This window comes from Tenrec ecaudatus, chromosome 2 (assembly GCF_050624435.1).
Source record: "Tenrec ecaudatus isolate mTenEca1 chromosome 2, mTenEca1.hap1, whole genome shotgun sequence".
Lineage (NCBI taxonomy): Eukaryota > Metazoa > Chordata > Mammalia > Afrosoricida > Tenrecidae > Tenrec > Tenrec ecaudatus.
In genome coordinates, this window is record NC_134531.1 from 290,133,226 (window position 1) to 290,142,222 (window position 8,997).

The 8,997-nt window shown below is 49.5% G+C and overlaps 1 protein-coding gene across 5 annotated transcripts in view; it reads right to left on the reverse strand.

Moving 5' to 3' along the window:
* PHLDB2 (pleckstrin homology like domain family B member 2) overlaps nucleotides 1–8,650 on the reverse strand; it is a 128,010-nt gene extending 119,360 nt beyond the window's left edge. For 2 of the 5 annotated variants that reach the window (XM_075542543.1, XM_075542541.1), the window contains exon 1: nucleotides 8,189–8,395. The gene's annotated coding sequence lies outside the window, so the exon portion shown is untranslated. Of the gene's footprint in view, nucleotides 1–8,188; nucleotides 8,396–8,530 lie in introns of those variants that run through there. The other 3 variants (XM_075542545.1, XM_075542542.1, XM_075542544.1) reach the window with 3 other exon arrangements.
* Between the last annotated feature and the right edge of the window lie 347 nt (nucleotides 8,651–8,997).

Sequence of the window (8,997 nt, forward strand, 5' to 3'; positions counted from 1 at the left end):
ATGTGCTCACCCCAGAGAGAGGGAGCGAGTCTTGGAACAATTTACTTCAGATTTCCTTTGAAGCTGAGGATTACAAGAGAAAACACCTTTCTTTTCAATGCTTTGAGCTCACCGCTAAATTCCAATAGGGAAAACATGGTCTTCGCAGTCGCTTAGGGATGAAGACACACATGAAGCTGAAACAGAATCCCTGGTGGGTGCCAACGGTGAAGCGCTCGACCGCACACCACAAAGATGAGCCGTGCGAATCCTTCCAGGCATTTTGGAAGAAGAGCCTGTTTCTGGAAGACCACAGCTATGGAAAACCCTATGGGAACAGTTCTACACCCAAGGGGTCATCAAGACTTGGAATCACCTGGGCAGGAACTGATGTTCTGTTTGGTTCTTCTGTTTCTGGAAGCAGCGAAATCACAGCTACAAGCTTACGGGAGAAGCTGGGGCGAGTCCTTGGGAGGGAATGTATCTGTGCTCTCTGCCACCCCCCCCCCACCCCAGCGACCCCATACTCATGATCGAAATTCACTGCCTTCAGAGAATTGTTTTCCCTTCACAGAAATATTTGATTCCATATAGATATTCCCCAAATTCAAATTCCTGATATACTCCCTTACTTAACATCGATGAATTAAACTCGTCAGAGCCTAAGTGGGCATACGAATTAACTCTAACTTCCATGGTCAAAACATCTTTTCCCATATTAAAAAAAAAATTAGGAAAATGTTTCTGTTTTTTAATAGCATAAAGCTTTGTTTTGCTTTTTTCCCTTAAAACTAATATTTGCTTCTTTTGATGATCCAGAGGGGGTGTTATAAGAAATTTAATTTTTCCCTTTGCTTCTTCTCATCTTTTCACCATTCCGTGCTTGGGAAGCAAAGGGATATAGTTTGAACCAGGAGAGATCAGTAAGTAACTGAATAAATTAAGTTTCATTTTAACCCATTTTTTAACACTATTCTGGCCAAAAGGGCTAATAAAGAAAATGGCCACATTAGGATGTTATTTTCACTGGAAGGGCTAACCTTGCACAAAGAACATCGGGCAGACTGCCAGGAACTTGAGTCAGGAAACCAGTCCTAGCCGCAGGCCGCACAACCCACAGAAGTTATGATCTGGAGCAAGTCACTTCACCTATCTTCACCGCACTTGCACAATGGTCTCCTCATCTCTGAAACAGTGACGTGGTAGCCAGATGCCATTTCTGTTCCAGCGTTCTAGACGCCCATCGACACTGGTTAAATAACACAGACGTGCCCATTGTAGAGCACAGGAAATGGAAATGACCGCAGAACAGAAGCATGCTGCGGTGATAAGGTGTTCACTGCCTAATTGGGAAAAGATTTTGCCAGCCTTGCTGCCCACAACAGTCCACAGGCATGGGCAGATTGATTCAGCATGGCACGGCGGGAAAGGGGCTTCGTCTGACTGATGGTCATGGCATAGAGTATGGGTATTTGATTCTACGTGAGTCACAGGAAATATTTGTGCTGCATTCCAGGACTTGCAATTCCTCAGAAAATCTGAAGCGGTTCTTCCATATCTGCTTCTGCAATGACATAAGCAGTGTGGCAGGCAGACATCATGTCCCAGCCTCTTCTAAATAATCAGTTGGCCATGGCACTTTGTTCTGACTGGGACTGAACTGGCCAAAAGAATGCAGGAGCTAGCTGGCGTTCCTTTGCTTTTGCCTGCCTTGGATCCAGACACAAATCAGGGGGTAAAAATCTTCTACTCTTTTATTTATTTTAAATTTATTTTTGCTATTCTATTAAAAAATCAATTTATTTTTGGTATTCTATATGCTCATCTCATCAGCACACACTCATTGGGAGCAGCATGGTGGGAACAAAGCACCCCAAGAAGATGGCCCACATTGGTGCTCACTGAACCCTCCACTTAGCACCAAGTCTTAGGGATGTCTGGCCCTGCTCATGACATCCCTATTAATAATGGGACATGCAGTGTTTCTTCCTTTAAGCTGGAAGAAGAAACAGTTCATCTCAAAAAACAGCCTCTACAAATTAAGACAATTACTTCTTTCAAAAAAAGAAAACCCTCAAAAATATCTTCCCAACTGACTCAGTTACCCTAGATCTCATTTATCGTGTGTGTGTGCGCGCGCATGTGTGTGCAGCAAGCTTCTACAACCCATCGATTCCCCACACCTCCATGACACCCAAGCTACACTTTTAAAAGACAACAGTCATAATAATAAAATCTCAAGAAGTCTTTCTAGCCAATCGCTTTTTAGGGAAAAACCAAATCAAGTCTCTTCCCCATCATCTGGGAAGTGGGGCGGGGGGTGGGGAGGACACACATAACAAACATGACTTGATAAAAAGGGTCGTGAAAAGGGGGCACCACTGTATTGCTCCCCAGGGAGCAGACCCTGTACGATCCACCCCTTTCTGAGCAATTTCTAAATATACTCCTTATGTACTGAACTGTCAGGTGTGCCACTGGCTCACGGTCAAAATGATAAGAACCTCCGTCAGCAATGTTCGGAGCGATGCCCTCTCCCAGGAAAGGCATACTCCAAACTTGCCCCGATGCCAGGACCTCCCACATATCAGGCTTCCCTAAAATAACTAGTCTGGCAGGACCACTTGGTCCACAGACCTGGAGACTACAATCACCAGCCTAGTGGCTAATTGTCATATTGTGAATGCGAGTGAGCACACTCCTATTTGCAATTCTTCAGGCCAAAGGCTATAACTTCTCTGAAAAGCAAAAGCCCTGGGCAGGAATGTATCCCTTCCCATCAAAAGAGCCCTTTAAGGAACAGCCTGTTGCTTAAACTCTTCCAGGAAATGGCCATTAACTTTACATCACTATCATTTTCTTCCCAATTAGCTAGGGATGGAATGATAAGAGACTGGGGCTGGGGGTAGGGGTGTGTAAGAGAGCGGCACAGAAACCAGGCGTTTTGATTTAGAGTTCTGGTACTGCCACGCTCCAACCAGAGATGCTCGAAGTCCCCTTCTTTAGAAAGCAGAGAGGTGAGGAGAAAAGATGAGAAGGGGGAGACTTGTCTGGACCAACGAAAGTGGTTTGAAGGCAAAGGATTCCGATCAGAAGTGTTCTAAAGTTCCTTTTACCTCCTCAATTATGCTGGCCTACCTGCCCCAAGGAGCCCATGTGGCACTGTTGGGTAAGTGCTGGACTGATAACTGCAAGGTCGGCAGTTCAAACTCACCAGCTGCTGCCACAGGAAAGTAATATGGTTATCTGCTCCCTTAAAGATTTATGATCTCGGGAACCCTGCAGAGAGTCTCTAGGAACCAGAAGCGACTCAATGGAGATCAGTTTGGACTCAAAAGATTAGTTAAGCTTGTTTTATCTTTAAACTTCTAATCCAAAATTCTATGATGAAATATATCTTTGATGTAGTGTAGCCTGTCACATCAGACTGCAAGGCCAGCAGTTCGAAACCACCAAAGACCCCAAGGGATAAAAATGAGGCTTTCCCCTCCCATACAATTTTTAGTCTTGAAACCTCACTGGGGCAGTTCTACCCTGTTCTATAGGGTCACTCTGAGATGGAACCAACTCAATGGCAGTGAGTTTTAGATCCAAACATCAGCTTCAGAACTTTCCCTACACGCGCGGCAGTCCGTGTTCAATTCCATGTATCTTTGGCCTCCACTCTCTCTCCTTCTCCCTTCTAGCCAAGGCAGGCACATCCATTCATGTACTCCGCTGCTAATCCACAAGGCACGGAGGGCCAGAGGCTCTCAAATGTTCTGCTTTTGTTACCTGGATTCAAAAGCAGCATCTGCTCTGTCCGTGGGACCATCTGTTGCCCACTTGGCCGTCGGAAGGATGGTGCAGGCCTCAGAAGGGGAGTGCCACAGGTCACACAATGGAATTACCTACCCCCTTCTTGTGGCTGCTGCACCCAGGCCCTGGCCCCCTGTGTCATCCCTCCCTATTGCAATGCCACCCCTCCCCCATCAAGGAGTTTATTCAGTCCCTCAAAGGGCACCTTTGAGCTCTCACCACAAAGGATCAGGTCCAATTCTAAAGGTAAAAAAAAAAAAAAAAAATCCGGTTGCTGAATACTGACCTTGAAAAATACACGAACTCTAGGCTGTATCTAGAACTGCAGCGCCTGACGAATCATGGGTCCCGTGTCTCCGGGCCTAACCACCGTAAAATGAAAACGATCGAATATCACCCTCTTGGAGACCAGCTCCAGCCCTGGCACACCACAATTCTGACTCTCGGACAACTCAGAGCAGTCAACTAGTGCAGCAAATCCCTTCTCCTCCCTGGTCCATTAACACCCTTAAAGTCCCGGGCAAGAGGCTCCGCTCCGGACAAACGGCTTCTACAATGTGCTGCCTTGGTGTTGAGCAAAAACACAGTTCAACAAGCTTCCAGAGGAGCTAAATTTGATTAGGATCCCTAACCTTGTTAACACGTGTCCTTGAGGCAATACACTAGCACAACCACCGACAGTCATCTAGTTAAGTCTCACTCACCACAACCCTGCAGGACAGAGTAGGATCCATCTGTCCCTTTGCATTTCCAGATTCTCAGTCTTCACGGGAGCAGGGGATGGGTCCTGGCCACTGAAGATTAACAGCATCACGGACACACCAGGTCACAGTAGCATGCCTCTCCCAGAAGGTGTGACAACAAAAAATAGCTCGATATTCCCAATATTTGCTGGGGGGGCGGGGGAGGGCGGGAGGAGTTGTCAAACCAGGTCTTACCTGGAGGTTGAGAATACTCTGCTGGTACACATAAAGACCAAACCAAACTCACTGCCATTGGGTCAATTCTGACTCATGGCGACCCTATGGGGCAGGGCAGAACTATAGCTCCCGTGTGTTTCTGAGCCTGTAACTCTTCACTGGAATGGAAAGTCGCATCTTGACCCTGAGGGGCAGCCTGTGGTTTTGCATTGCAGACATTGTGGATGGCCATCCCACTCAACGCATGACCACTATGTCACCAGGGCTCCTTTTAGTGGCTAGAAGGACTTTCTCATAAAGCAGACAGCCTAGAACTTGTTTGCATTTGAAAGCGGATGACACAAACTCGGTTAACATCCAAAGCACAGCAAGGCCGGAACATCTGCCCAGATGGCCAGATTTACGAAGCACGTGTATCCCACTTGGAAGATTTACAGACCCACATCGTTCCAAGTCCATAACTCAGCCTCCGTGCTAAGGGCTAGAAAATAAGCACGCGAAGTCATAACCTCATCTGCTCTTTAAAACTATCTGCTCCGTAAACCTTCACCCAATTTCACAATGAAAAGTTAAAGAAGAAAACAAAGCACGTTTCTTACAATAACATTTCCTGCCCACACTCCATAATCACCCCTTACTGGGAGACTGCAAAGTGCAGGGAGCTTCCAGGTTATGAAGTGCCTGAAGTTCCTAAAGCAGGCCCTAGGTTCCATTTGGACGCAAATCGGAACAGTTATGTGCGGTTCATGTCAGAAGACGGAGTCAAGTGTGAGTCTTTCTAAGGAGCTGTGGTGGTGCAGCAGCTAAAGCCCTTGGCTCCTAAACCAAAGGACCATCGTCCTTACCTACCAACTGCTCCACAGGAGAACGGCATGGCAGACTGCTACTGAAAAAATGGTCAGCCTTAGAAACTATGTGGCAGATCTATTCCATCATACATGGCTACTATGAGTTGGAATCCACTGGGAAACAGTAGATGGGTACCTTTCTATGAATAAAAAAAATTTTTTAAGATCTACTTCAAGTATACTAACCAGCTATAGCATAAGCATAAAGTAATAATAATAATGTCCCCATGCATGGTGCAAAGGAGGGCCAATTTCTTATTGCAAACCAATGTTTGTACTTGGAATTTCCAATATGAAAATACAAATCACCCCTGGGCATGAAGTTAAAAAGCACTCCCCGAGTCTATAGTAAAAATTCAAAGTACATACAATGGTTCATAAAAGCTCTTTTGCCACATACATCAAAATATTATTGACATTACTATTACTGTATTATTGTTAAAGATATTATTAATATGATATTATTACTACTGTATTATTATGTTAAAGATGTTTTCCATTACCTGGAAATGTTTCTTTAAAGTTTTTGTGCATGGAGAGGGACATTATATGCTTTGTGCTAACGCAAACAATAGGCTGTCTTATATATGAACTCTATCAAGCTGTTCCAATTTATGTACAAACCCAGCTGAAAGACAGGCAGCAAGGGAAGTCATTCATAATCTGGGGGCTGCCAGTAATAGACTTTGGGGGGGGGTGTCAGTCTGTAACTATGGACTGCATGTAAATTGATCATTTGTAATGGGGGTGGGCACTGCCTGTAGGCTTTAAATAAAATATCAAAAATTGGCAGTGACTAAGCAATCACTTTGGCTTTTTCTTCGCTCTCTGGTGCAAAAGCCAATAAATAAAATGCTTCTGGAAAGGCTGCTAAAGTGACTAGGCTTCAGTCCGGGTTCTCTAAGGCAAGCATTCCTTCTCAAGCTCTTAACCCAATTTCCCAAACATCTTTTCCTCCCTCCAGTCAAACAAGCATTTAGCAGACACCCCCTGCAGTCTATCCTGGACCCTGAAAGCACAGCAGCTGCCAGCCCCATGAAACAGACTGAAGCCTGCAAAGGGGCTGCAAGGATGACTACCCTTAACCAAACATCTCATTTTTCCACTTGTGAGAGAGGATGGGATTTGCAAGCCCGGGGGCTCCAGAGGTGAAGGCTAGGCGGGTAACAAAGAACAAAACCGCAACTCCCCTTCATTCTCATTATTAAAGAAAATGCGGCTCTAAACAATGAGGGAGACTTTACAGAATCTCCTAAGTACATAGAATTCTTCAGTGCTCAACATTACACTCATAAAGCAGGGGGAAATCTTTTAATAACTAAATGGAGGACATGAAAAGCACCATGAAAAGACACAACTGTTATTTTTTAAAGACCTTTGCTTCTTTATTCAAACAAACGTTTACACAAGTGAAGGCAATAGCAGTAGGGATATGCCCTTCTGGTAAAGCACTTGGGAACTCTAGAGATTTATTTGTCTCAAATAAAAACGAGTCTGTTGCTATCCTACCGGGAACCAAGAATTCACGCGCTTGGAGGCAAAAGTTTAACCCTCTGGAATCGTGGGTCTCTTTTAGACCTCGGTCTCCCAGTTGAATTCCGATGACGTTACAATTCCCCAGTCATCACCCCAAACGCTCAAAAGAAGCCGAACTGAGACGCCTAAAGGTACACGTCCAGGGCTTGAAAAGACAAGCTCTTTAGCTTACATACTTAATATCCTGAAGGGACGTGTGCCTGAGTCCTGGTTTGATGCCTCCTTCAGTCCCTGCCTCTAGAACTCAACTCCTTCGGGGCTGCCAGAAGGAAGCTTTCCAGGGATGAGCGCAGAGCCAGCTAAAAGGCTTTCCAGCCCGAAGCCAGCTCCCCAACTTGAAAGGCTGCGCTCGGGGCGCCCTCTTTCACATAAGAAAGGTAGATAAGTAGACTGGAAGCAGGTTTCACTTCCTAAACTCTTTTCAAACAGGAAACTCCAATCGTGGGAGGGAACTGCCTGTCAACCTTCTAATTTCCTGGCGGTGGCGGGAGTTAGCCGGGTCCTCTGCTCCGTATCCGTGGTGGCTGGTGGGGCTAAGTCTCCAAAAAGCACCAGCCAACAGCAGCGGCGACTCCCGTGGGCAGGTCGCCGGCTTCAACCTCCCAGCCGCTCTCTCCAGCGACAGGGAGAGTCCCACCATACACTTTTAGGGGATCCCAAAGCCACACTCGGGGGCCCTACTCCCGAGCGCTCCCGGAACCAGAAGCATTCGCCTCCTACTGGGTCTGGGGCAGTTACTCAGACGCTGGGGTGGGGTCGTTTCTAAAGCCTGCACCCCATTATCCAGCTGCAGACTTCCTTCGTTCCCCCGCTCCCCCTGATGAAGCACGCCGCCTGCAGACTCGGCAGAAGTTGCCACCACTTGGTCGCCCGCCGAAAGGCCGTCCCCCCACCCCCAAATCGCGCCCGGCGTGGCTCCCCCTTCTGGACCACTCTCTCCCCCAGGATCCCGTCAACAAGGGGGGAGTCTCGAGAACTGGGTTCGGCCCCCTCCCCCCGCCCCGGCCAAAGCTGCGCGCCCCAGGCTCCGGCGACCCCAGTCTGGGCTTCGGTCCCCACTAGCGGGCAAGAGGAGCCAACACGCGGTGCACCCCGGCGCGCACTCACAGTCTCATCCTGCCTCCGAGCCGCCGCTGTCCGCGGGCCGCACCCCGCGGGTCCTTCCCCCGCGATCCCTAGCTCGCGGCGGCCCCGCTGCGGCCCAGCCGCCGCTCCCGATGCGCCCAGCGGCCCCGGCGCTCCGCTGGGATCTGGCTGCGCCGCCCGCGCCTGGAGCGCGCCCCTCCCGGGCCGGCGGCGCCACCGCCTCCTCTCCGCCCCCAGCCCTCGGCCGCGCTGCCCGCGGCGACCAACCGGGAGGCGGGGAGGGGGGCGGCGCCTCCCCGAAGCCCCCGCGGTGCGGGCGCCGCCCCCTCCCTCTTCCCCGGGAGGCCCGCGGCCCCCCCTCACCTGGCGCGCCCGCCCCGCCGGGTCCCGCGCCGCGCCGTGCGGTCCCCCTCGGGCGGCGATGGAAGCCTCCGCGTGGCACAGCCCCGCGCCCTAGACCCCCTGCGTCACCCCCGCGGGGAGACCACGGAGAGGTTTGTCTGTCTTTCTTTCCGGCAAAGAGGTCGGTGGCCCACGCGTCTCCAGCTCAGGGTGCCGGTGGCGCCGGGCTCTTCTCCCCACCTCCGGGCGCCAGCCTCTCCGGAGCGCTGTGGAGACTTTTTGTGTTGAGCTTTTCCTTTCTCCTTGATGAGCGGGAAGAAGGGCGGGAAGGGGACCGGACCGTCCAAGGTGAAGTTTCTCCTGGGAAGTTCCAGGTGACCGCACCTCCAGGTGACCGCACCTCCTCCTGCCTGGACGCCCGCGGGCGGGTTTACCTGCTGCATCAGAAGACACCATGGGAAATCGTCGGAGAGGAACAGTCTCCCGGG